This window comes from Crocodylus siamensis, chromosome 4, assembly GCF_052110815.1.
Source record: "Crocodylus siamensis isolate JL-2025a chromosome 4, ASM5211081v1, whole genome shotgun sequence".
Classification (NCBI taxonomy): Eukaryota; Metazoa; Chordata; order Crocodylia; family Crocodylidae; genus Crocodylus; species Crocodylus siamensis.
The window spans coordinates 53,383,100-53,410,771 of NC_143398.1; positions in this window are offsets into that span (position 1 = coordinate 53,383,100).

Sequence of the window (27,672 nt, forward strand, 5' to 3'; positions counted from 1 at the left end):
CAGCAGGTTGCAGTCTGTTAGAATTCCATTGTCTATACTGAGACCATGAGTTTCTGTACCTACTACCTAGGAGGCTGATGAAGTGAAGTTCATAAGCCTGGCTCTGAAAAGTGGTTTGTAAATTCAAACAAACACCTAACCTCATCACCAGAACTCAAGCCAACTTCCTACAGCTCAAAACACAAAACCTGCCAACTATCTCCAGTACCCCCACAAATTGCACAGCAGAATATATCAAAGACAACAATACCCAACTACCTTTGGGGGCACATTCCCCACCAAAAAACCACTCTGCCTCCAGTCTCTCAGGCCTGATCCTGAAAGGGAACAATTTGCAAACTACTTTTCACAGCTGGGCCTATGAACTGCACTTCATCAACCTCCTACGTACAGAAACTCATGGACTTGATATAGATAATGGAATTCTGACACTGCAACCAACTGGACATTTGACTTCCCAGGTATCTCTGCACCTGCCAAAGTGCTTTTAAACCCAAAAGCTTCCTAAGATATATTTCTCTAACTATTCTGGGTTTTTTAAATAATAAACATATAAACATAAAAATACAATATAAGCCATCATACCCCATGAGTAACATATATCCAGCACAACATTTTTACTGCTTGCTTTCAATCTTTTATAAAAAGAAAGGATCTGTGACAGTTTTGCTGCCTAAGATACTGTTGGTACTACTGTGCTGCTGCTCACTAAGTTATTATTTTACTGGATGTCATGTAAAGTGGTGGACCAGACTGAGGCTGTAGGGGAAGAGGAGGGCTCATTAGGGCACAATGCATGTTGTTCAGATGCCCCAGCACTGGTGAGAGATCACCTTAACACACACACACACACACACACACACACAGAGTCTCATCCACCCATGTCATGAGTTTTGCCTGTCAGCAGCCAGAGGTGCAGGGCCACAAAAGCCCCAGCACCTATCACCTTGACAGCTGGCAGGCTTTGTAGCCTCAGCAGGGGCCACCATCCCTGCAGTTTTCACCCCGCTGTGCCTTAATACACACACAGTCACACATGTTATGAGTTTTGCTTGTCAGCAGTTTCAGGTACAGTTTCCCAGAAACCCCTGCACCTGTCTCCTTGAAACTTGGTAGGCATTGTGGTCTCAGCAGGGGCTAGCATGCCTGCAGTTTTCACTCTTCTGCTCCTTAACACACATACAATGTCACCCATGTCACTGGTTTTGCTTGTCTGTAGCTAGAGATGCAGTTTCCCAGAAACCCCTGCACTTATCTCCTTAAAGCCTGGCAGGCCTCATGGCCTCAGAAGGGGCTACCATCCATTCACATTTCATCCAAATCAGGCAAGAAATGACAAAGTTACAGGCTGTTTCAAGCTGCCCCATTATAGCCTATGGGCAAAACGTCAAAACTGTTGAAACAGCCAAACCGTTTTGACGAAACAAAATGGACCAGCAGTTTTGTATCAAAAGAAAATTCAAAATGAAATACTGTTCCATTGAAATGTTGAAGCACAAGTCCAAATGGGATGGTGCTGTTTTGCACAGCCCTAGTCTTTACCTATCTTCGGGATTCTTTAATGACACCATAATGTAAATAATAAACAGCTATAAGAGTATAATAACTGAAATAAATATTGTTTGTCAATACCTTAGATTACTTTAAGGAACTGGCCCTCCTGCTTTCCAGAACGGACTACAATATCAGAGGGATAACAGAGACATGGTGGGACTCTACCCATGAGTGGACCATAGCTATAGAGGGCTACACTCTGTAAGGGGTGGATCTCAAGGAGGAAAAAGGTGGAGGTGTAAAGGAGCAATATACCCCCTTGGAAGCTGAAATTGGTACTAAGGAGGAGTGACTTGAGACACTTCCGTCAAGATACAGGAGGGACATGGTGAAAGGGACCTAACTGGATGTACACTTGGCTGGGGTTATTTGACCCCATCTGTCTTTCCCACCCAGAGCAGGGGGATTGGACCCAATGATCTCATGAGGTCCCTTCCAGCTCTAAACTTCTGTGAATCTGTGAATCATTTATGTTGCTATCTAGTGAAATAACATAGCATACAGAAATAGAAAGGAAATCAGAAGGAAAATGAAAAGTATGCCATAACATTGTCCTTTTATCACCCAGAACACCTAGTCTTTTTGTACTGTATTCCTACTATTCTGACACAGTCTAGTTTCAGGAAAATCTAAAAAAAGATTAACTTCTTTCAACCCATGGTAAATATAAACTTTCAAGGGAGAAGTACTATGTAGAAACACCAACAGATTTAAACTCAGTTTGTGATATCTGCATTTTTGTAGCTCTAAATATAATATAACATATCTAGAGTCTAAAAATAATTATGATATATTTCCTTCATCTCTCCTTATTCAAATATGAGCCTTTTTCAGTTATTGAAATGAAAGTCACTATCAGTGCTCACTCAAAGGAAACTCAAACCAGAAAAGAATATTTTAGTATAGAATGTTTTAATAATCTTTCAAGGTAGCTCACATTTTCTACACCAATTTATTCCTAAGAATAAAGAAAAAGTATTGCTAAGACCTTGCCCACCTAAATGTTCAGAAAAATGTAATATCCTGTTGTTTGATTTAATATCTGAAGTTTTCTGAGCAGAATTGCATTATCCTTAATCAAAAATCTTACAAAGGTCTTGGTGTTATCGGATCTACCTATATCCATATATACAAAAACTTGGAGAAGAAAAAGAATAAATTACATCTTATCCAAAAACCTTTGAAGTCACTAAAATTATTTCCATTAACTTCCATGGACTTTGATTAGACTCTTACAACGACAGTGTTGGAATTTACTGAAGCTAACTTAGAGTCAAAATGGACTAGAATGTAGTTGTAATTCTTGAGCATCAGAAAAAGTTGTATTACAAAGGAATAGAATGGGAGGAGGACTAAATCTGGGTGAAATTTTTTCAGTGGAGAGGAAATTTAGCAAAAATGCTGTTCCAGTCACTCTGTAGGAGAAACCAAACAACAACTGTGTACCAGAATGAACACACACCAAAAATCCATCAAAGACAAAAATATCCAATTACCTCGGGGTGCACACTTCTCACAAGATAATCCTTCTCTGATCTCTCAGTTTGAATCCTCAAAGGGAACTTACAAAACACCTTTCATAGAGGAGCCTAAAAACTGCACTTTATAAATCTACTGAAGACAAAAAATCATGGATTTAATATAGACATTGGATTTATGATACATTGCAACCTGCCTGACATCTGATTCACCAGGTACCAGCCTGAAGTTATCATTTCCAATTTTTTTGCCCCCGCCCCCCAACTTCCTCCCCTTCCCTTCTTCTCTACCCATTGTTTTCTAAACTTCCACCTATTTACATTTTCACTGACCTCCTGTCACACTTTCAGCTTCTTTCCTACCTTGGAGATCTCAGAACAACAGCAGACTCTCCCAGTGCCTGAAGAAGGGGGCTTGTGCCCCAAAGCTTGCAAATAACATTTTTTTCAACTACTCAGTTGGTGTAATAAAATGTTATCACATCTACCCAAAGAAACTTGCCTCTCAAGACTTGGGTTATTTTATGTTGAATAACCATTTTTTGATGAGAAAAAAATACTGCGCCTATGTTGAAAAAGCACCACCAGAAAAAGGAAGAATTATTCATGCTAAGTGGAACCCCATCATTTGAATTGATGGAGAAGACACTGCCATAGATTATTCTACTGTTGTGGCCTGGATTAAGAGCTGTCAGTTCAACTCAAGTCTCTTTAGGCCAAGGAAGGAATTGATCCCAAGTCCCTCACATTGTTCACCACCAAATTATTGTGTAATAGAACAGGGGAGATGGAGTGAAAGCAGCTGTGTTTTGTGAATCAAGCCTTCGTTCACTATTTTTCTTAAAAGGTTGCTAAAGATTAAATGCTTTGCTTATTATTGAAAAGAATATTTCATTCAAAACAAAATGTCAGTTTTTTTTATTTCTTCAAAACATAAAGATCTTAAATATGATTTAATCCATACGTTTTTAATCTTTCAAACTAGAAACCAAACTGAAGAATCAATTATTCACATTGCCCTATTGAGAGGAATTTATCAGCAGCTGAAATGGACATTAAAATTGCTAATGTCAAGCAGAGCTGGAGTGATGAAGAAAGAAGAAAACTGCTATTTATTTCTCCATCACTTCTGAGTATTAAAAAGTCAACCTACATCTTGTCTTTCTTAATGTTTTCCAAGAGGCAAGTATTTCTTAGGGTGATATCTTTTATTGGACTAAGTACATAGTTGAGATAGAGTTAGATAGGCTTTCAAATGCAGGACATTTTTCTTCAGATTTTCAAAGCACAAACTAAAAAGAAGAGTAAGGAAACATAGGATTACATTTTAAATTTAGTCATGGAGGGTGATTATAATATACATGCGCTTCAGGAGAGGAGGGGGGCACTTTAACTACAGCGCCCAGAGTGTCTCGTGTACCAGCATCCCTGTGCTGAAAAATGGTGGCAGGGCTCATCATTCAATGAGCGTTAGTTAGTGGCCATTTTTCAGTGCAGGGATGCTGATACACAAGACACTAGAGTCTGCTGGATCAAAGTAATTACCATGCTCCAGCTTACTCGATTAATTGAGTCTGCACCAATATGTTTTAATTACAGCATGTCAGAGCAGCTTTGCTGCACATGTATGGGCACCCATAAAGCCCAGAAACTTCAGCTTTTACTCCACAAAGCAAAAACAGCCTTGCATACAGTTTCACAAAGAGAAACCTAAACATGTATAAAGTTGCTTCAGATAGGAAGAAAATGATATAGAACCTTAAGTTTTGTCTTCCTGGATAACAATTTTTTGACAAGACAATAATAGTCAGTAGCACTTCCCAAATAGTGAAGAGAGGCTTTAATATTGGTCTCCTTGATGTCAATCCCTGAGATGGGGTGATATAAGTTTTAATTTCCGTGATATTAAAAGTTTGGGGAATTTGGTGACTAGTACCTAAGTTCAAATTCCTACAGTATAACAGTAAATACGATTCCTTTTCTAAATTCCATTCCTTATGGCCATACAATTCTTTTTGTATAATATCCCATTCTTCTCAATATGGATGCTACCACCCATCAGCAAATTAAGTTTCATACTACTTTTTATTCCCAGGTCCTTAATGGAAATATTAGATTGGTTCCATGATTGATCTTCAGGGATATTTATTCATAATCTGCCTTTATCCTTACAATTCCCTTTTCAATACAACTAATTGGAACTTTAGTTCTCTATTTACTTTCTCAATATTAACAAATAATTTCTCATGTGGCACCATATCAAATGCTTTATTAGCATCTAGGTAGACTGCATCTGTTCTTATCAACAAAACATTTTAGCTTAATCCAGCATGATTTATCTTTGATAATCTAGTCCATAGCTTGATTCAATAAGGTTTCTGTTCTGCACTGCAAAGTTCTTTCATAGTCCCATTCTTAAGGGATGTACTGGGAGGAAAGAAAACAAAAAACATTGAGATCTGATCCTGGCACCACTGCAGATCATCAGAATCAAGGATGTATGTCTTCTTACAAAAGACAATAATTATTTTTCAGGGATGGACCTTTTTTTTTTCCAACGTGGTAAGTTTTCATCGGGCTTGGTTCAGTTCCAGGACCTTAGATTCCCTTTTGCTACCCTGGGCCATGTCCACACAAGCATGGACAGTTGTTTTCCCAAGGACAAGTAGCAGTGGCACAAGGCAAGAAAAGCAAACTTATAAGGTGAACAGCAGGTTACTCTCAATGCAGTAGGGGAGACTGGGGGCCAGCAACCATGTTGGCCCCAGCAGCCTTACATGGAGGCCTCAGGGAGCTGCAGCTCTGGAGCTCCTGCAGCTGGGAGCCTGGCCAGGAGCTGGAGCTTGGCTCTGGCAAGCCAAACTCTGGTTCTGAGTGATGCATACTGCCACTACATGTGCCACCCTGCTTTTTTAAGGTGTGAGTTTTTTGGACCCTAGAATCTCTCTGGGGTTGAACCCCCCCCCCCGCAAGGTAGCAATGCGGGTAACGCCTGCATGCGCTGTCTGTGGTGCCACCTATCACACATCCTTGCTCATCTAGATGCAGCCCTGAAGAGCTCCTCAGGGCAGGATTTGGCACCATCAATAGAGATAGGAAGGGTCTTAGTTAGCAGACTCACTACATGTTGTACTTTTAAAATAGTTATATGTGCATATGAGCAAATCTTGTTAAGAATTGAAAAGTAAATGATTTTTTAAATACATTTCATAGAAAAGATTCGTAGTTGATAATTTTTAGCTAATGCATAGGTATTTACTCACCTTGTCTTTTATTTTCTGTAACAATTCTTGAATTAGCCTATTTTTTCATTAGAACAGTCAGTTTTCCTATTAGTTACACTGGATATTCAATATTTTGTAAATGACAACTAGGTATAACTTGTTGGATATAAAACTATGAATCACTGAAAACAATTTAATCCTTCTAATAGGATAAATTTAGAGAATCAAAGACAAGGCTGTCTGAGAAACTGGAGGACTATTAACTAAATTAACTTTTTAATAATTTGCTTAATTTGTAATTAAACTCCTGAAATAGCAATCATTACATTTTCAGGAAAAATCTGTTTCTTTGACTACACCATAACACTTGTTAAGAGTAAATCAGGTTGAGGGTACAGGTGCAGTTATTTCAGACACAATTAAAGTAACGTATACAATGATAGGGCTGCAAACTTTGGAGCTATTTTGAACGTAACTGTTTTTCTAGTAAAAAGAAAATAATTGTACCATTTTCCAAATGAAATATATAATAAAGAAAGGTTTCTGGGTGATAACTTTCATTCCTTTCTAAAGACATTTGGACTTCAGCCTATGCCTTGCTCCTTGAGGCCTGCCATTATTCCATAGCAGCTGCATCCTGTCGTCTATTATTTCTTACATAGACCAATTTAAAGCCCTTTGATACATACTGCTGAAGATGGTTTTGAGGTTTTACTGGATTTATTTGGCAATTAAGATGCAGTACTGAGCTCTGAATAGAGAAACTTACAGAAAGAAAAGTTTGTTTCAGAAAGTAGATGGACATACAGTGCATCTTATGACAGTGTTGTGACAATAGTAGTGATAGGAAGAGAAGGTAAAATGCTCTACATCTCAGACAGTTTCTCAAATCATTTATCAATCATGTTTTACCTAAATAATTTACATTGATATAAAATGGTGTGGTGGGTTTATCTGCCTGCACCAATGAAATTCAAGCAATTTGGGAGTTATTTTATTTGGTTCCCAGGCGTTTCGAGAAGCTAATGTGAATTACAGAATGAAGTTTCTCAGTTACTCTTGGTTCACAGAAACCTGGTTCAGTGAGCTGGGTGATGCTTTGGAAAGGAACGCTGCTGCCTAGAAATGGATTCTGGATTGTGGCCCTGGTCCTTCCCTTACAGTCTTTTTCTGTATTTAGAATTAAATAGTCATTGGATGGACAGCAACAAGGATAGGAACAGGGTCCAAAATCCAGTGTGCCTACCTTTCCAGCTCTCTGAGCCACAGAAAAAAGTTTTGCTCTGGCTTGTTCCCCTCCTAGCCATTCTTGGCTGTCCAGAAGACCCACATCAACAGGAATGGAAAAGGCGGTGTTAAGCCCTGCCTAGTCCATGGCCTGGGCCTTATGATTAGGGAATTTGTTAGGAGATGAAAGATGTGGATTCAAATACTGTCTTTGAGGGAAAATTTAAAACCTGAGTTCCTTGGTCTTTGGGTAAGTGTCCTAAAAGCTGTGCCATCAGGTTAAAAAGCAGGGTGGACCCTCTTTCTGCTCTTCTTACTTTATTTTCAAACAGTTGCCAGTCATGATTTTTTCCTCTGACAAACATTTCAATGAATTACATGAATTCCTGTGCTTTCCCAGAAAGAAAGTGAATATCCTTAGTGACTTATACAAGTAGAAATACGATAAAAAAATCTTCAGAAGTAATACTTAGTGCCGCTATTTGTGTCTGCCTTTAGGTGGACAAGCAACACGTAGATGCCTAAAGGTGAAATATAATTTGTTCCCACATGACATTTCATAGAAGTCTGCTGAAAAAATGAGTCTTCTCTTCCAAAAATAGTATACATTTACATATGCTTGTCAGTTCGGGAAAGACAGTTTTGTAGTTGTGGATGCATTCAATGAGTACACAGCATACTGTGTGACACTGCTAAAGGTTTGATAATGACTCTACAGAGCTGTAATTTTATTGTGAAAAGTAGTCCCCACTGTGAGATACAGAGACACAATGTTCCTTTAAATGTTAAAGAGAGGTTGTTAGTATTTTTATTGTTCATTATTTACATTACAGTAGCATCTGGGAGTTCCCATCCTGGATCAGGTCTCCATTTGTACTAGGCACTATATACATACAGAATAGAAAGCAGAAACCAAAAAATGGCCAAAATAGTATCCCCATAGAATTAGCTGCTTTTTCTCCGCCCTGCAGAAATAGCAAGAAGGTATTTCTAACTGGTACTATTAGATAAGCTGCAAATGGACCAAAGTTCAAACTACACTTACCTCTGCTTAAAGTATATTACATTCAGCATATAGAACATCTGTCTCTTCACCTAGCATATGCATTCCTTCAAATATCTGACGAGCACACACACAATACACACTGCTTGCTAGACTGGTGTCAATAAAATGCTGAACAAAAAGTGAATTCTACCTTATTTCCTAAGCTGAACCATGACTCCTCTCTTGGACAGAATTCCAATTCCATCCTTTGAACTGAGAGTTATCTCATAATCTCACAGCAACACAACACTTGTAATCTTTTGTGAACGGTGCTTACATTTTTCCAAGTAACCATCTCAATTCTTGAATCTTTCACTTTTCAATACCCACTGAATCTGTGTGCTCCCCTCCTCTTCTTCGGAGAACCTGGCTATTTTCTTTTCAAAAGGACATACATCTGGTATCAAAAATCTTGTATTTATCACATTCCATTGATGACTGTTATTATCATCCATAGCCACATTTCAGAGGATGGTATTTGGCCAAAAAAGCACTCAGTGGCATCACCTATTCATCTAGGACATCTAATACAAAGCCAGAATGCCCATACCTTCAAGGTTTTTACTGTCTTTAATAGAGAAGACATGGTCTCCCATTGTAATAACAGCTATCTAATTCAGTGATATGCCATGGTTCTGTATATTCCATTTCTAGAAATATATCCTTGGGAAGAAAAAACTGCAGTATGCTTAAAGGCTCAGCAGTGCTATGGTCGCTAACACGAGGGCTGAAAGGGACTTGGGGGTTATGATTGACCACAAGATGAATATGAACCACCAATGTGATGTCGCATCTGGTAAAGTGAGTAAAACGCTGGCTTGCACCCATAGATGCTTCTCTAGCAAATCCCAGGATGTCATCCTCCCACTGTACTTAGCGTTGGTGAGGCTGCAGCTGGAGTACTGCATCCAATTCTGAACTCCACAATTTAAAAAGGATGTGGAAAAACTTGAGAGAGTCCAAAGGAGAGCCACATGCACAATCAGAGGGCAGGAAAACAGGCCTTGTGATGAGAGGCTGAGAGCTACGGGACTCTTTAGGCTGGAAAAGTGCAGGCTCAGGGGTGATCTGGTGGCCACTTATAAGTACATCGGGGTGTGCATCAGGATCTGGGGGGATGCCTGTTCACCAGAGCACCTCAAGGGATGACAAGGTCAAAGGATCACAAACTCCTCCAAGGCTGTTTCAGGCTGGACATAAGGAAGAATTTCTTTACAGTCTGAGCCCCCAAGCCCTGGAGCAGACTGTTACCAGAGGTGGTGCAAGTACCTACTTTGGACTCCTTTAAGAGACATTTAGACATTTATCTTGCTGGGATCCTTTAACCCAGCTGACTTCCTGCTCCTGGGGCAGGGGGCTGGACTCGATGATCTTCCGAGGTCCCTTCCAGCCCTAATGTCTATGAAATCTATGAAATCCCATATAAGAAAAAAAAATATTGGCATAACTGTATATGCTCGTATTTGTAATTTATGCCTGTGCCACCTTGCTCTACCATTTACCTTTCACATCACCTTCTTACCCAGTAAATACTTCTCATCTCTGCCCTTGACAGACCCTTGCCAGTTTCCAGCAAACATTTCCCTTTCAGCATCGGGGTTCCAATACAGTAGATACTGGAGCTGCCTTGTGCCCCTCCACAAAGGGGCATTATTCAGGGACAGTCTTTAGCTGCTTTAAGTTCACAGTTCATTAAAAGTAGAATGCAAAACACAATTGAAGAATAAACTCCAGTTTCCCCTCCCTTCACTTAGGGACAGAACATGCCAATATGTTGGATCTCCAATTTATTAGTCAGCCCTATCTTTAGAAAGAAAGAAATAATAGTTTGCTTTTCTCTTGATGGGCAAGTAACCAGTGGAATGTATAAGATGGAGAGACAGACAATGATAGAGAGAGGGCAGGGGTGGGGACAGTTTGCATAGGATCTAGAATAGCACATAAAATAATTTTATTAACATGGGTTATAGCAGCAAAAGAAGGGAAAGCACCCAGATCCATATTTTTTTTAATCTAAACTAGGACACCGACTAATGGTAAAACAAATGCCAAAAAATTGATGACTAATGAAGAAATGTGTCCAGAGTATGGAGTAAGTGTCTAGAATCTGGAACACACTCCCCCTAGAGGTGGTACAGTCGCCTACCCTGGAAATCTTCAAAAGATGACTGGATGCACACCTTGCCCAGAGTCTTTCCTGCCTAAGAGCAGGGGGGATTGACCTGATGATCTCCCTTCCACACTGGACCTGATGAGGTCCCTTCCAGCCCTGAATTTTTATTAATCTATGAATCTATAAAATCTAACATCCAAAAGAAGATAAATATTAAAACTCACACTCCTCCAAGCAAGAAATGTATTCACACCATGCCAATATTATTACAACAAAACTTGTTAGTTTTATACATCGTATTTATAAAGCCATACCCCTTTAAATGTAATATTTTTATTGGAAAAAAATATCTCCAGATACTATATTTTATAGTCATCATTTTTATGATCCACACAAGATAGGTAATTATTTTTTGTGCTAAATGCATTTATCCTTTAGGTAAAAAAAATATAATTTTGTACTGTAGTATTTACTGACTTAACTACCTCACATTATAATGAATCAGGAAAGGTCAGTTTGTAGGATACACTTTGGATCTTTTTTATTTATTCTAATTCACTTAGAAATTGTACAGTATTAGTTTTTCCCTAAGGGGATATGGCAATCAGTGTGACCTCTAGACAAACAAAACTGTTAAATTATAACAGATTGAATATCTTTCTATGAGGTGCAAAAAATCTTGGGAGATATTAGTACCATATTTATGTAAGATATGGAAAGTACATCTGTAATGTAATTGCACATAAATTAAAAATTCACCCAGAGAGGTTGCACAATAGTCGTAGCTTTAAGATGATTGACAGATATATTAACATTGCTAGGCCCAGGAGAAAGATAATGAATTCTACTTTATGCTTTTTGCTACCCATTGCCAAGGACACTTTGAGTATGTTCTTTTGTTGTGATATTTAACATTGTCATAACTAGTTAACTTTAAAATGCAGTCACTTAAAATACCAGTCTTGTTAATAGCTAATTGGCTTATTGTGACTTTCCTTCAGCTTGAAAGAAGAGAGTAAGAAAGGGAGAAGATTTGGGTTTAGGAAACAGATTGATAAAGGAAACATTGACAAAGGAAATTCCAAATTTCTGCATATCCAGCCTTTTTTATTACTGAGGATTTTTTTAAAAATATTGAGCGGCTCTTAAAGTATTCTTCGTCTAAAATACTTCACTCATTTTGGTCTGTTAATGAGTCTATGATACAACAAAGCACTTTAAATTAATAATATATATTTTTGAAAAACTTTGACAGGAAATGACAAATATGTCATAATCTAAAGCCCACTGGGGTCAAGTAAGAACTGACATTGACCTTGATAATCTTAGGTTGTTACTGAAGTAGCTGCAATCATATATTGCCTTATGTTGTAAGGTTTAGGAAGAAGGACAGACAGACAGATGGAAGGAGACCATAAAAGCCCCACATGTCCTAGTGAAGAGATAATGATTATTCCATTGTGCACACTTTCTTTTCACTGACCTTTTATAAATGGCCACCATATTCTGCTGTACAAGTCTCCAAAATGGGGAGTAGGAAATTAAGTGGAAAGTGCTACATCCATTTTGTAACACATGCAGACAAATGAATGGCACTGGATAAAGATATTGAATCTGTATTTTTATAAGCCCAGTGTATAAATCCATTGGAGAATGACTATTATGGGCAAAAAGAGAACTCAAAAAAGGAATACAACTAAAAGTGATAGATGTTTTGGTTTAGTGACTGGCTTAAAAAAAAGTCAAAAGAAAATTGCAGTCAAAACAAATGGAAATTTTTTTGTTTCTCTTACAGAAATATAGGTTCCAAATGCTGTGGCTCCAGTCAAGCAAAATGTTTGGTTTGACTCAAGATATTAAAAAAACTCAGAAAAATTGTTTGTTTTCAGATGTTCTATATCAATTCCACAAGCTAAATCAAGCTATGTAAATGAGAAGTTGTTTGAAAATGAAAAGTCAAAATACTTCTTTCAGAAAATGTCAAAACAAAAGTTAAGTTTTTGATCGAAGTCTACTGAAATTGATGGGAATCTTATATTGATTTTAGTGACTGCATCTACATGAGATGCTATTGTGTGTAGTAATGAGCTCACTGGTATTGCACAGTAGCATTAGAAAAAAACTGTGCAATGACACTACTGTGCAGTAACACCAGTTACTGTGCAGTCATTTAGTACTTATCCACTGCTCCTGTAGATGTGGCCAGTAGGCTTAAAATTGTCATACTTTAAAATCTTTTCTACAGTTTGTCATAGCTAAGCCAGATGCTTAAGCTAAATATCTTAACTTCCAAAATAATATAATTAGATGATGGCCCATTAGGTTTCAATGTTGGCATTATTGCTGACAAGAAGGGTTAAGGAAGAACATGAATAAGTGTAGTAATGAGGGCTTAGGCACAGACATCCTTTTTGTGAGGGTTTTGTAGCCCTGGCCTGGCCTGTCATTGATCCAGACAACTGCTCACACAGATCATTCCATGAAGAAGGCTCTATAATTGGCTCAACAGATTTTGCTAGTTTCTTTCCAGGCTTCTTCTAGGTCAAAGCATGGAGTTAATGGACTAAGATGCCTCTGGCAGCATTTATCCCTAATAGTTTCAGTTAGGGCTGTGCAAAATTTCACCAGCTGTTTTGTTTCAACGCTGTTTTGACTCATTTTAAACTCAAAACAGCAAAATCAAAATGAAATGGAGGGCTTCGAAACAGCCTTGAAACGAAATGAGAGTAGTCACAACATTTTGAAAGTTTAAATGTTTCACGTTTTGAAGGTCAAGCTGGGCTTGCCTACAGAGAAACAGAAAGTAAGGAGAGTGAAGGGGAAGAGGGGGGAAGGACTGCTCTCATATTGACTGCGTAGCTGGCCAATGACTGATCCTTCCCTGAGGTCCCTTCCAATCCAGTGCTCTGGGGGAGGGATGGAAAAACAGCATAAAAGGCAGCTGTTTTTTGTTTGAACAGGCCTGCTTTCTGCCTTGGGGTCTGACAGTTACTGAGCTATCTTCCAGCAGCTCAGGAGTGTTAGACAATGAAGGCTACTATTAGCATTGATCTGAATGATTTCCTACTAGCTAGCCTAGCCTAGCAAAAGGGATTCCAGAATACCATTTTTCTTTCTTCTAGATGCTTTTGTTTTATTATTATATTCATTGATTATGATTCATTGATTTTTTTCAATATTATAATTATATTGGATAGGATATTACATTATAGAACTTAATTTACATAGGAAAGGAGATGCATTTTTTTAATTTTGATACATATACACCTTGCAGCATAGAAGACTACATACCTTAGAGAATTTTTATAGGAACGCAGATACATTTACCTTGTGGCATACATTACACACCTTACAGAATTTATATAGGAACATGGACACATTTACATATTTGTATAAAAGCAACACACTATGAAACACACCATGAAGCGTGGCGGAAAGGAAAATGGCAAGCCTTCAAGGAGGGATGAAAATAGAGGTAAAAGGAGAGGTGTAAGTCCTCCCCGCAACCCCCCACCCCGAAACTGAGACACAGCATCTCTCTTCCAACTAGCAGAAATGAGGCTTCCACAGGCAGCAAGGAGAGGGAAGCAGTGCCATTGCCACTGTCTGTGCCTGAGACTGCATCTTCTCCATGAGCCCCAGCCATAATCCCTTCCCCCCACCATCACCATAACAACAAACAGAAGAACCAGCACCAGCATGACAGTTTCCTGCACCCCCACTTCACTACCCAGTGCCAGAGGAAGAGATGGACCTGAGCCTTCCCATGCCAGAGAAAAAGCAAGAGCTGGATCTGGATCCGAGTGCCATAGCAAACAAAATTCTGGGGAAGGAGGGGGAATCAGTTGAGTTTGTGCTCCACATCCCTCAAGGTTCCCCTAGAGCCAGGTCTCTTTCCCCAGAAGGCACTACAGAGAAGGCTGAGGTAGAGGTTGTGGTGGCAAGCAGCTCAGCTGAGTCCGCTTCTGTTGCTGTGCCTCTGCCTGCTGAGGAGGGGGAAAGTGCAGCAGCATCCACACATGCACCTGCACCCCAGAAGCGAGTGAGTAGTGTGGTCTGGGATCATCTGAGCTGGCAGATGATCCCACATACACTATCTGCCTGCACTGCTGAGCCAAAACCAGCTGGGGCAAGGGAACAAAACACATGAGCACCACAGGGATGCTGATGCATCTCCGCAGGCACCACCCCCTTGCCCTTGCTCCTCCTCAGCCTGGCACCAGCAGGAGTACACCCAAAAGGAAATCCCCCTCTCACTCCAAAGCCTCTGTCCCCCCAAAGCAGAGGCAGGCCACCTTGGAACAATGGGAGAAAGGTAGACAGAAAGGGGGGCATGTTGCAAGGGCGAGCAAGATCACTTAGTGCACTGGGGAGTTGCTTGCTGTGGATGGCCAGTCCTATTCCTTAGCTGAGTGGGCAGGGTTCAGGTGGCTCATGGCACTTGTGGCCCCATCCTCCCAAATGCCCACATGCACCACCTTCAGCAGGATGGTGGTGCCCTCCCTGTATGAGGCATGCAAGGAGTACTTGAGGGAGGAGCTGCACAAGACAGGTCTGCAGGCAGCCTCACACTTCACCTTGGACATTTGGAGCAGCCGGGGTGGAGATCACATCTACCTCTTCCTCACAGGGCACTGGTGTAATCAGTCAGGCCATCGGTGGGCTCTCCCTCAGGTTGAGGTGATGGGTGAATCCCACACAGTGATTAAAATCATGGGGGCTATGAACTGCTTGGTGCAGGGGTTACTCATTCGGTAAGGCAAGCTCATCCGTGGCTTCATGGTCACTGACAATGGGGCCAATATGGTCAAGGTGGTCCATGATGCCAACTTTGTTGGCATCCACTGTGTGGTAGACAAGTTCCATCTTATTGTCAGGGATGCCTTGGTGTGGGACAAGGCTTCCAGTGACAGTGCCAGCACCACCAGCAAGCTCATTTCAAAATGCAGAAATGTGGCAGGTCACTTCCACTGTAGTATCAGGGGGGAACTTCACCTCCTCAGCCTCCTAGGTACAGAAACTCATGGACTCAATATAGACAGTAGAATTCTGACACACTACAACCTGCTGGACATCTGACGTCCCAGGTACCTCTCCACTTTTCCCTACGCTGCTACATCAGCACCCCACCCCCAGCCTGTCCCTCACCTCCTGATGCCTCCATTTCCATTTTCACTGGGTGGCTTTCTTGCCTGCATTGCATGCCAGCCTCTGGCTTCTTTACTATTCCTTCCATCCAGGAACAGCACCCCCCCCCCCACCAACTGCAGGTACTTCCTCAGCTTGACAAAGGGTTTTTCAACCTGAAAGCTTGCTAAGATATATTACTGTAACTATTCAGTTGGTCTGCTAAAACATACCGGATTACATTGAGCCAAAGGAAAGGACCTCGTCTGCCAGTGCCATGTCCTTAGACCAACACCCTTAGCGCCTGACTGGAAGAATGTGGGGCCGTGTACACTTCTAAGCTCCAGAGCTGTGGCTGGCAGGGAGAGGTCTTTGGCAGCTGCTGGAGAAGAAGCTCCTGCAGGAAAGGAAAGAAAAGCTCTAGTCTGTGACACTTTGGTTGCCTGAGATGATGCTGGTGCTACCGTACTGCTTACTAAGTTATTAGTTGTTGTCATTTAAAGTGGTGGACCAGGCTGAGGCTGTAGGGGAGGAGGTAGCCTCATTGGGGCACACTACCATGTCATGTATTGGCCCCAGCACCAGTGAGGGCATGCGTTAACACACACAGTGTCACCCAAGTCACGAATTTTGTTTGTCAGCAGCCTGAGGTGCAGTTTCCCAGAAACCCCAGCACTTATCTCTTTGAAAGCTGGCAGGCTTCATGGCCTCAGCAGGGGCTAGCATGCCTGCAGTTTTCACCCTGCTGTGCCTTAACACTGACATGAGATTTGCTTGTCAACAGCTTGAGGTGCAGTTTCCCAGAAACCCCTGAACCTATATCCTTGAACTTGGCAGATTTTGTGGTCTCAGAAGTGGCTACCATCTCTGCAAGTTTAATCCAAATTAGGCAAGAAATAACAAAAGTATATGTAGTTTTATGCTTCCCCATTATAGCTTATGGGTGAAACACTGAAACAACATTGAAAAAGTGAAACCATTTCAATGAAAGGAAATGCAACAGTGGTTTCAAAACAAAATGAAACTTGAAACAAAACACTGTTCTGTCAAAATGCAAGTCAAAATGGAACAGTGTTGTTTCACACACCCCTTGTTTCAATCCTTTTGTTAGAACGCACAAAAGCTCAGAACAGAAGTCCAGGAGCTAGGAAGCCCTTGAGAGGCTTTCATTTTTAATACCCTACCACTTTTAGCTAAGATAGAAAAACAGGAATTCTCATAATGTATCACACCTGTGCCTTTCTAGTCTAATCTCCTATCTCCAAGAGTGGACAGCATCAGATGCTTCTGAGGAATCTATAAGAAAACTTCCAGCTGTGCTCTCATCTGTTTTCCATGAAGATTTTGTCCTAATCCCTAAAAAATAAAGATCACTTTCAATCCTGAAACAGAAGGTTTTGTCATCATTCTAAAGTTTTTAGTTAGCATTACATTTTAAAACTGTAATTCTTGCTATCAGTATAAATATCCAATCCTCCTCTGAATCTTGATGAATTCTCTTCAACAACATTCTGAGGTAAGTTCCTACTGTCTCTATATATACCTATATCTATGTATATCTATATTAGGGGCATGTGAAACAGGCCGTATTTGATTCTGATTTGGCCAGAATCAAGCACAGTGATTTGATTCACTGATTTGGATCACTGCCCCGATTCGACTTGGCCGAATCCAAATCTGAAGATTTAATGCTGATTCAGAGTATCAGAGATTCAGCCATAGACACAGCTTTAAATGTTTTTTCTACATACCTCGAGGTACCAGGCGGCTCATGAATGCTGCGATGGTGGGGTGGATGCAGCTTCCCACAGGAGCATGGGGGAGGCGGGCACGTGCTCAGCAGGGAACCCAGAAGCGCACCGGAAGTACTTCTGGTCCACTTACAGGTCTGCCACAGAGTGCATGGGGGACCCCCACTGAGCCCCCCCAGCTCAGCAATTGGCCATGGAAGGACCCCAGGTGCCCTCCCAGACCCAGGAGGTACCAGTCACTGAGCTGGGGAACAGGGGAGGGAGTCCCTCTGCTTCTGGTTCACTTCTGGGTCCGCTGCCAAGCATTCTGGGGACCCAACCCCACGCTCAGCTGGGATGCTACGTGCACCCTGGCATCTCAGCATTCACGAGCCACCTGATACTTTGAGGTATGTAGAAAAAACATACAAACAAAAAGCTGTGTCTATGTTCAAATCATCGAATCTTTCTGAATATCTCTGAATCGATTCAGAGGATTCTGATTTGATTTGGAAAATTAAAGCATCACCTGATTCAACTCAGATTTGGAGAATCAGGCACCAAATTAGGCTAAATCTCTGCTGAATCGAATCAGGGACCAAAGCGTCACACAGCCTTTATCTATATCTATATTTATATCTCTGTGTGTGTGTATGTGTGTGTGTGTGTGTGTGTAAAAGTATTTCCTGTTAGCTCTGAATTTGTTACCCTTTGCCTTAAGTATTTCCTTTTATTTTTAATAAGGGAACCAAAGCTCCTGACTTGCCTTCTTTAGTAATATTTAGAAATTAGAAAAAAAAGTTTTTAAGATAGTAAATAAACACTACTTTTAAACAATAACTTTTACCTAAAATCTTTTATCCCTATATTATATAAATGTTAGACTGGTAGTTTGATTTGACAAATACTTAACATTCAGTGTAACAAATGTTACTTACTTTGGTATCTTTCAAATAGTCTGTCTTATCTTATACCCTCAAGCCATTATATAGTGTCAGGAAGACAACATCTTTCTCTTCTTCATCAGTGAATACACTTAATTTAAGTACATTCATTTAAAAATGTGTGTTTCAAGACTGCATAGTTGTTTTCCACATTTTTGTCTACTGATTTATTAAAACAATTTTGCCATTTTGTATTCTTCAAATTAACTGCAATAGGAGGTTGGTCTACAACAATTAAAATAAAGAAGAGATAACAGTAAAACAATATACAACAGAGATGAAAGAACCGTTTCTGTGGTGATTATTTGCACAACATTAGGAAACCTAATTTCTCTACCAAGAAGCACCATTCTCTTTCCTCCGGTTTGGATATTTAACTTTGGTTTTATAGCCCCATCCTCAAGTTCACTGACTGATTGGGCCTCCTGCCATAATAATCTAAAGAGGCCTTTAAAGCAAGAATTTCTACTACACTGGTACCTGCCTTAAGTTGTTCATCTTTCTCTGTAGACCTAGGTTTAATTTCAGAGAGACATAGACCATTTGGAGGACTGGACCAAAAGAAATCTCATGACGTTCAATAAGGGGAAGTGCAGAGTTCTGCACTTATGATGGATCAATCCTATATACCAGTACAGGATGGGACTGACTGACTAAGCAGCAGCAGATCTGCAGAAAAGGACCTGGGGTCTATAGTAGACAATAAGCTGAACTTGAACCATTGGCATGTCCTTATTGCCAAAAAGTCTACCAGGATACTGGGCTGAATAAGGAGAAGCATTGCCAGTAGATTGAGGGAATTGATTTTTCCCCTTTAATTGGCACTGTTGAGGCCACATATAGAGTACTGTATCCAGATTAGGCCCCCTACTACAGAAAGGATGTGGAAAAATTGGAAAGTTCAGTGTAAGGCAATAAAAATAGTTACAGGGATACAACTTTTGAGGAGAGACTGTGGGAAGTGAGCTTATTTAGTCTGGAGAAGACAAGACTGAGAGGAGATTTAGTTGCCTTTGCATCAGTCTTTTACCAGTCCCATGGAACAACCCTGGCCAGTACGGAACAGGGAGGCCCGGCTGAGGAGATTTCTTACCCTCCATCAATGCTGACCTTGTGAAGGAACAACTTGAGAGGCTGGATACTTTCAAGTCAGCCATCCCTGGCAGGTTACACCCCAGAGTACTCAAGGAGCTGGCTAGCATCATAGCTCAGCCCCTGGCATGGATCTTCGAGAGCTCCTGGCACTCTGATGAAGTGCCTGGAGACTGGAAGAAGGCCAATGTGGTGCCTATCTTCAAGAAAGAGAGGAAAGTGGATCAAGAAAACTATAGGCCCATCAGCCTGACCTCTATCCTGGGGAAAGTCTTAGAAAAGATCATCAAAGAGGCCATTCTTAACAGACTGGCCAAGGGCAACATCCTGAGGGATAGCACAGGTTTGTTGCGGGTAGGTTTTACTTGACCAATCTTATTTCCTTTTATGACCTATCATATGGACAAGGGAGAAGAGACTGATGTGGTAAATCTTGACTTTAGAAAAGCCTTCAATCTGGTATCCCATGATAACCTCTTAGCAAAACTGGCTAACTGTGGCCTCAGCCTCAGCATGACCTGCTGCCTGGGGAACTGGTGCTTTTGCAGGACCCAGAGGGTGGTGGTTGATGGAAGTCAATCATCATGGTGCCCTCTGACCAGTGGGGTCCCCCAGGGCTCTGCCCTTGGCCCTATACTATTTAACATCTTCATTAATGATGTGGACATTGGTATCAGAAGCGGACTGGCCAAGTTTGCTGATGACACCAAACTCTGGGGTAAAGCGTCTACACCTGAACACAGGAGGGTGATCCATATGGACCTTGACAGCCTCAGGAAATTGGTGGATGAGAACCTGATGGTGTTTAACACTGAAAAATGCAAGGTTTTCCACCTTGGGAAGAAAAGCCTGCAGCATGCTTATAGGATCGGCAGTGCTACACTGGCTAGCACTATGGACGAAAGGGACTTGGGGGTCATGATTGACCACAAGACGAACATAAGCCTTCAATGGGATGCTGCAGCTAGTAAAGCAAGCAAAAGGCTGCTGTGCATCCATAGATTCTTTTTGAGCAAATCCCAGGACATCATTCTCTTGTTGTACTTGGCCTTGGTGAGGCTGCAGCTGGAGTACTGTGTCCAGTTTTGGGCTCCACAATTCAAAAAGGATGTGGAGAAGCTTGGAAGGGTGCAGAGCAGAGCCACTTGCATGATCAGAAATCAGGAAAACAGACCGTACAATGACAGGCTGAGAGTTACGGGGCTTTTTAGCCTGGAAAAGGACAGGGTAAGGGCCATGTATAAGGTTATCAGGGTTCTCACCAGGATCTGGGAGAATGTCTGTTCACCAGAGCGCCCCAAGGGATGACAAGATCAAATAGTCACAAACTCCTCCATGACCATTTCAGGCTGAACATAAGGAAGAACTTCTTTACTGTTGGAGCCCCCAAGGTTTGGAATAGACTGCCAGCAGAGGTGGTTCAAGCACCTACTTTGAATACCTTCAAGAGAAATCTGGATGTTTATCTTGCTTGGATCATATGACCCCAGCTGACTTCCTGCCCCTGGGGAAGGCGGCTGGACTCAGTGATCTTCCAAGGTCCCTTCCAGCCCTAATGTCTATGAAATGTATGAAATCTATGAAGTCTGTTGTGGTGAGAAGAGGGAGGAGGGAAGGGGTGCGTGGAGGGGCAGATCAATGTCCCCACAGCAAGGGAGGGATTGGGGTTGGGGCTGGGGCTGGGACAAGCTGCCCAGCTGGGGTGGGGGGGTGCAGGACTCAGGGAGAGGTGCAGTGGGGGGTGCAGTATGTGGGATGCGGGATGCGGCTACAGCAGTGCTGGGAGTGGGGGCTACGCCCTGCTGCTGCTTGCCCAGTGGGGGCAGAGATGGGTGTGATGCAGGCGTGGCTTGCTCTGGGTGGAAGGGGGTAAGCAGCAACAGGGCATAGTTCCCGCTCTTAGTGCTATGCCTGCATTCCATGCCCTGGAAGGGATTGGGGAACTGGAAGAGTGGGCAGGGCTGGCAGGGTCCTCCTCCCCCATGGTCTCCTCCCCTCTCCTCCAGTCCCCCAAACCCTTACTTATCCACAGTGGATCCTGGGTCCAGCTCCCTGCTGCTGGCACACTCCCTGCCCATGCATGCTTCACCACCAGAGTGAGGGCTAACCATAGAGACACTCTGGCAGCCAGAGTGTTTCCATGGAGGACTAAGCCTCCAATCGCCTCAGGGCATCGTCAGGGCCCATGCCCTGCCCTGCTTTTTTTTCTGTCCAGGTTTTTTTGACCCCTGGATATCCAGGGGTCTAATTTTACTCCCGCACTCAAAGGGGTTTGAGACACAGCAAGAAACATGTCTGGGTTTGTTTGGATGTGCCTATATTGAGCTAAAACTCATTATAAAAAACAGAAAAAATTATTGTATCTCACATAAGGCTAATCACTGAGGATGAATAAAGTGAAGGGTGATGTGTTTTCAACTTCCTGTAAAGTATGTCAGCTTGCTTCACTATAGAAAATTTCCTTAAGGAGCTGCCCTGAAGGCTAGAATGCCCAGAAGGTAGAACTTTGAAAATGGTCTTGGAGGAGTTTCTAACTGTTCAACCTTGTCATCCCTTGGGGCGCTCTGGTGAACAAATGTTCCCCCAGATCCTGGTGAATGCCCCTTATAAACTTATAGGTGGCCATCAGATCGCCCCTGAGCCTGTGCTTTTCTGGGCAGAAAAGTCCCATAGCTCTCAGCCTCGTAAGGTCTGTTTTCCTACCTCTGATCATGCACATGGCTCTTCTTTGGACTTGCTAGCCGGAGGCAGCAGGGGAGACGGGAGAGGAGAGGAGGAATACTTTCCACTCCCCAAACTGTGCTGCCTTGTGCAGTAGTCTGGGAGCTGACCTTGTCTGTGAAGTCAGAAGTAAAAAAGGGATTGAGTGCTTTAGCCTTTTCTGCTTCCTCTGTCACTAGGTTGCCTCCCCCATTCAGTAAGGGACACAAATTTTCCCCAATCTTCCTCTTGTTGCTAACATGCTTGTAGAAACACTTACTGTTACCCTTCACAACCCATGCTAGCTGCAACTAATATTTAACTTTGGCTTTCCAAATTTCATCCCTGTATTCCCTAGCAATACTCTTATACTCCTCCCTAGTAATTTGTCCAAGTTCTCACTTCTTGTAAGCTTCCCTGTTGTGTTTTAGTTCACTGAAGAGTTTCTGCTAAACCAATCTGGTCTTCTGCCACACTTGCTAGTGTTCCTGCACATTGAGATGCTTCATTCCTGTGCCCTTAGTAAGGTTTCTTTTTAAAAAAATATTTCCTGGACTCCTTTCCCCCTCAGACTGACCTCCCAGGGGATCCTACCCATCAGTTCCCTAAGTGAGTCACAATCTGCTTTTCTGAAGGCCAGGGTCCTAACTCTGCTGCTCTCCTTCCTTCCTTTCATCAGGATCAGGAGGTCAATCCTCTTGTGATTGCTGCAGCCCAAGTTACCATCCATTGCTACATTCCCCATCAATTCTTCCTTGTTTGTGAGCAGCAGGTCAAGAAGAGCACATCTCAGTTCTCCCCAAAACTTCCCAAAAACTTTCTGGATTGCCTGTGCACTGTTATATTGACCTCCCAGCAGATGTCAGGATGATTGAAGTCCCCCATGAAAACCAGGGTATGTGATTGGAAAAGTTTTCTTCAGACAGCCGCTGAGGTAATTATCTGATTGACCTACTTTCTCAGTAATGCCTCTCCTGTTGCACCTTCCTGCTTGTGCTTCCTTCAGGTCACCCATTTCCCCACTTACTTCAGGGCTTTGGTCTCCATTCCTCAGAGAACCTAGTTTAAACCCCCTCATTAGGACAGCAAGCCTGTCTGCTAACCTAGATGCTCCTCCCTCTCTTCATCAGGTGGATTCCCCTTCTTCCTAGCAATTCTTCTTCTTGGAACAACATCCTGTGGTCCAAGAAGCCAAATCCCTGATGACAAAACCATCTGTGCAGCCATGCATTGATCTATAAGATGCATACCTTCTCTGTGACCACAACTATCAAGGAGAACACCATGTGATCCCTTGTCCCCCTCATCCTTGCACTCTGAGCCTGTAGAGAAGAGAACAGAAAGTGTATTGTAGCTATTTTATATGAGTACCAAAACTCCCAGAATCCTCTGGATGAATAAGAGTAACCCCAGATTGGCTTAAATAGCTGATGTGCAGTTTTACACTTGGATCTGTAGACTCGGCAGAACAACAAGTCAAATAAAAAAAGTCCCAGTAAAGGAACAACAAGAAACCAACCTTGGGAAATAAAGAGAAAACAGGTTTGTGGTGTATAAGCCAGCACAGTGTCTGCTGCAGCTGTAAATACTGCTTAGAGAAATAAAACTGCTTACAAAGATAAAATAGGGTAGCAACTGCTTAGCAACAATGAAGTCACACCAGGGAATAAAAGAAGGCAATGGAAATACCACAAGTTGTCTGTCTCTCTCTCTGCTTCGACTGCATCCTAAGAACACTGGATCAATGCAGAGACAGGACTTGGGATCCTTGCCCCAGCATGGCCCGCTGACCAAGGACTCTTATTCCAACAACTGAAGATTGTTGCAGCGCAGTGAGATTTACTTTAATATGTGTAGCATTGCTGCTTTAGCTGAGTGTGTGTATGTGTGTGTGTGTGTGTGTGCACGTGCATGTGTGTGTGTAGAGCCAATAAAGCTTTGCTTGATCTTTTAATCAGACAGATGTGCTGTGGTGCGATCCATATAGGCTAAGTAGAGAAAGTCAAAAAGGCCAAGGCTGAATTGATTCAATCTTTGCAGGTTAGTTTAAGCTGCATAGATTGAACCAAGAAGCAAGTGAAGAGACATTCACTTTTGATTCTGGAAATGCAGTCACAGGCCTGAAGTGGCCCAGGCCAGAGGCCAGGGGGCTCTAGAGCATGCCTCCCTGCTTGGCTGGAGCAGACAGCCAGGACCAAGACTAGCCTGTTCACCCTGCGGGGAGGGAGGATTTGCAGGGGAGGTGCAAAGCGACCTGGGATCTGGGGGACTGTGAGCTAATTTGAATCTGGACAGGATCTGGGACAGAAGTTCAATAAACAAGTTTAACCTAAATCAGTTAAACCTGATACTACATCCATTCAGGTTTATCTTAAACTTGTTTCAGCCATTTTGAAAGCAGTTTAAGTATACTGAACTTCTGTTGCATTATAAATTTGAACTGGTTTCCAGTCACTTATGCCAGTTTATGTGTAATTTCTGTCCCTAGCCATAACCTCACTGGCTTACTTCAACATTTCTGGGGCACGGAGTTCTGCACTAACAGAGCCCTGTAGTCACTTTACATCATCTTGATGCAAAAAGCGGTTCATTTCTCTGGAGGCCACCAAAATCACAGACACACACACTTATTAGCAGCACAAAAGGTGTATTTGCAAATAGGGTCAGAGCAGAGTCAAAAGACTCAGATTACTCCAAACCCCTGAGGAACTTTTCAGCTGGTATTTATCCTTTCCCTCCTGGGCACGTGTGCAGAAACAGGAACTCTTACAGCTCATTTCCATTTCATACAAACATGTATGTGGCTACGTCACTTCATCCATCTCATGTATATTATAATTAACTACTTAAGTATGCAGGGCGGAGAAGCAAATATGCATCAGCTAATTGCGCATGCTCAGAAAGTTCTTTAGGTCACCAAGAGTTTAAATCCCCCCCACTTTCAAGGACACAGTCAGTTGAATTCCAGCTTCTGTAATCTGCATGAGAAAGGCTTGGGGGAGTGTGGGGGAGAGAGTGATTTAGTATAAAAAAAACTGTAGCAAGGCTGGCCAAGGAAAAAAGTCCTTGGCAGTGTTTTTTTTCTTATCAGGTACGAGATGCAAACTGTGCATTTCTAACAACACTCCATTTCTAACAATATTATAACAATACTCCATTTCTAACAATCTTGTGGTCATTCCTAGCAGTATCATTGGTGCCTATATGGATGAGCAGCATGGGGTAATAATCATAGGGCTGGATGAGTCTTGGTAATCCCTCCATGACATCTTGGATCTGAGCTCTGGGCAAGTGTGACAAAGCACATATTGTGCCTGTCACTAAAAGGAGTTTGGGCAGGCAGCAGAGCAGCCTGCAGGTGGCTGCACTCTCAATTAGGTGTCACATGACAAGCAGGAGGCTGCCTGATGGGGAAGTGGGCCCACCTGTTTAATATATGAGCAGTAGGGCCAGCAGTGTGCTGCAAGCAGCCAGAGGAAACACTGCCCAGCTGGAACAGCTGCTCACATAACATCTTGGAGGTACAGGGCAGGAACTATGGTGATGGTAGAGGTTCCTGGTCCTGGGGCATGACCTAAAACCACATCCTGTTGGAGTAGGATGGTTTTGTGGGGCTGCTTCTGGCAGAGCAGCTTCCAGGAAATGCCACATCTGTGCCTCCCCAGTGAAGGCCAGGTGTGGGGTGCCAGAAAACCTCAGGGCCCATTGTCTTGTGGGTTACCCTGTGGAGGAGAAGGCTAAGGGAGCACAACCTGCTACTGGCCCCACTCTCCCCAAGACAAAGCATAAGGTGTTTGTTGTGGGAGACTCCATCCTGCGGGGCACTGAGGGGGCAATCTGCCACCCTGACCCCTTAGCCCGGGAAGTCTGCTGCTTCCCGGGGGCCCGCATCCGAGACATTGCGGAGAGGATCCCGCAGCTCCTCCGGCCTACAGACCACTACCCCATGCTCCTGATTCATGTGGGCACCAATGACACGGCTCGGAGCACCCCCAGCCAGGTCATGAGGCACTACAGGGAGTTGGGAGCGGGGCTTAGGGGTCTGGGAGCTCAGGTGGTGTTTTCCTTGATCCTCCCAGTCTCGGGCTATGGGCTGAGGAGGGAGAGGAGGATCCATGTGGTGAACCAAAGACTGCGGCACTGGTGTTATCGGGAAGGCTTTGGCTTCCATGACCACAGCCCGCTCTTTGGAGAGAGAGGCAGCGAGCTGCTGGGAAGAGATGGCCTCCACCTGTCTTCCCTGGGGAGGAGGCTCTTCTCAGCCAGGCTGGCTGACCTGCTCCACCGGGCTTTAAACTAAGCCCACTGGGGGATGGGGGGACTACTGCCCCTGCTGGCCCACTGAACGGCCCTTGCAAAGCCAGCGGACCAAGGCACTTAAAGGGGCACTTAAGGGAGCCCACCCCTGCCCCAGCCCTGGCACAATCTGTGGGCAAGGCAAGAGCCCCCAAGGGCACACTTGCCTGCCTGTACACTAATGCCAGGAGCCTGGGCAACAAGCAGGACGAGCTCGTCCTCCTGCTCAGTGCAAAGAAATATGATGTCATTGGGATAACGGAGACCTGGTGGGACTCCACCCATGACTGGACCATGGGTATAGAGGGCTATACCCTGTACAGGACGGATCGTGTTGACAAAAGGGGCGGGGGTGTAGCTCTCTATGTGAAGGAAAGCTACATGTCCCTGCAAGCTGATGTTGGCGACCGGCATGGACAGCTAGAGACCCTCTGGGTAAAAATTCGTGGGGAATTCGGCACAGGGGACACAACGGTGGGAGTCTACTACAGACCTCCCACTCAAAGTCCTGAGCTTGACCAGGGGTTCACCTGGGAACTGACTGAGGCCGCTTGCTCCAGGGCCTTGGTTGTCATGGGTGATTTCAATTACCCGGACATCTCGTGGGAAGATCACTCAGCTAAATCTGAGTGGGCAAATCTTTCTCTCGTGCGTGGATGACCTCTACCTGACTCAAGAAGTCTATGGGCCAACAAGAGGCAAAGCGCTGCTTGACCTGGTACTGGCTACGGGGGACGACCTAATCGGTGACCTAGTGATCGATGGGAAGTTGGGTGACAGCGACCACAAGCTGATCACCTTCACCATCCGCCGTAAAGCTGGCAAGTCAGTCAGCAACACAGAAGTCCTTGACTTCAGAAAAGCCAACTTTGACAAGCTCAAGAGGCTTGTCGGTCAGGCCCTCAGGGACCATGACCCCAGGGAGTTGGAGTTCAAGAAGAGTGGTTGCTTCTCAAGGAAGCGATCCTCAGTGCACAAGCTAAATCTATTCCAAAATGGAGGAAAGGCAGCAAGAAGTCACAGCAGCCCCCCTGGCTCTCCAGAGACCTAGCGGACCTACTGCGGCTAAAAAGGAAAGCCTAGAAAGGATGGAGGACGGGATTCACCTCCAAGGAGGATTACTCCGCGCTGGTCCGGTCCTG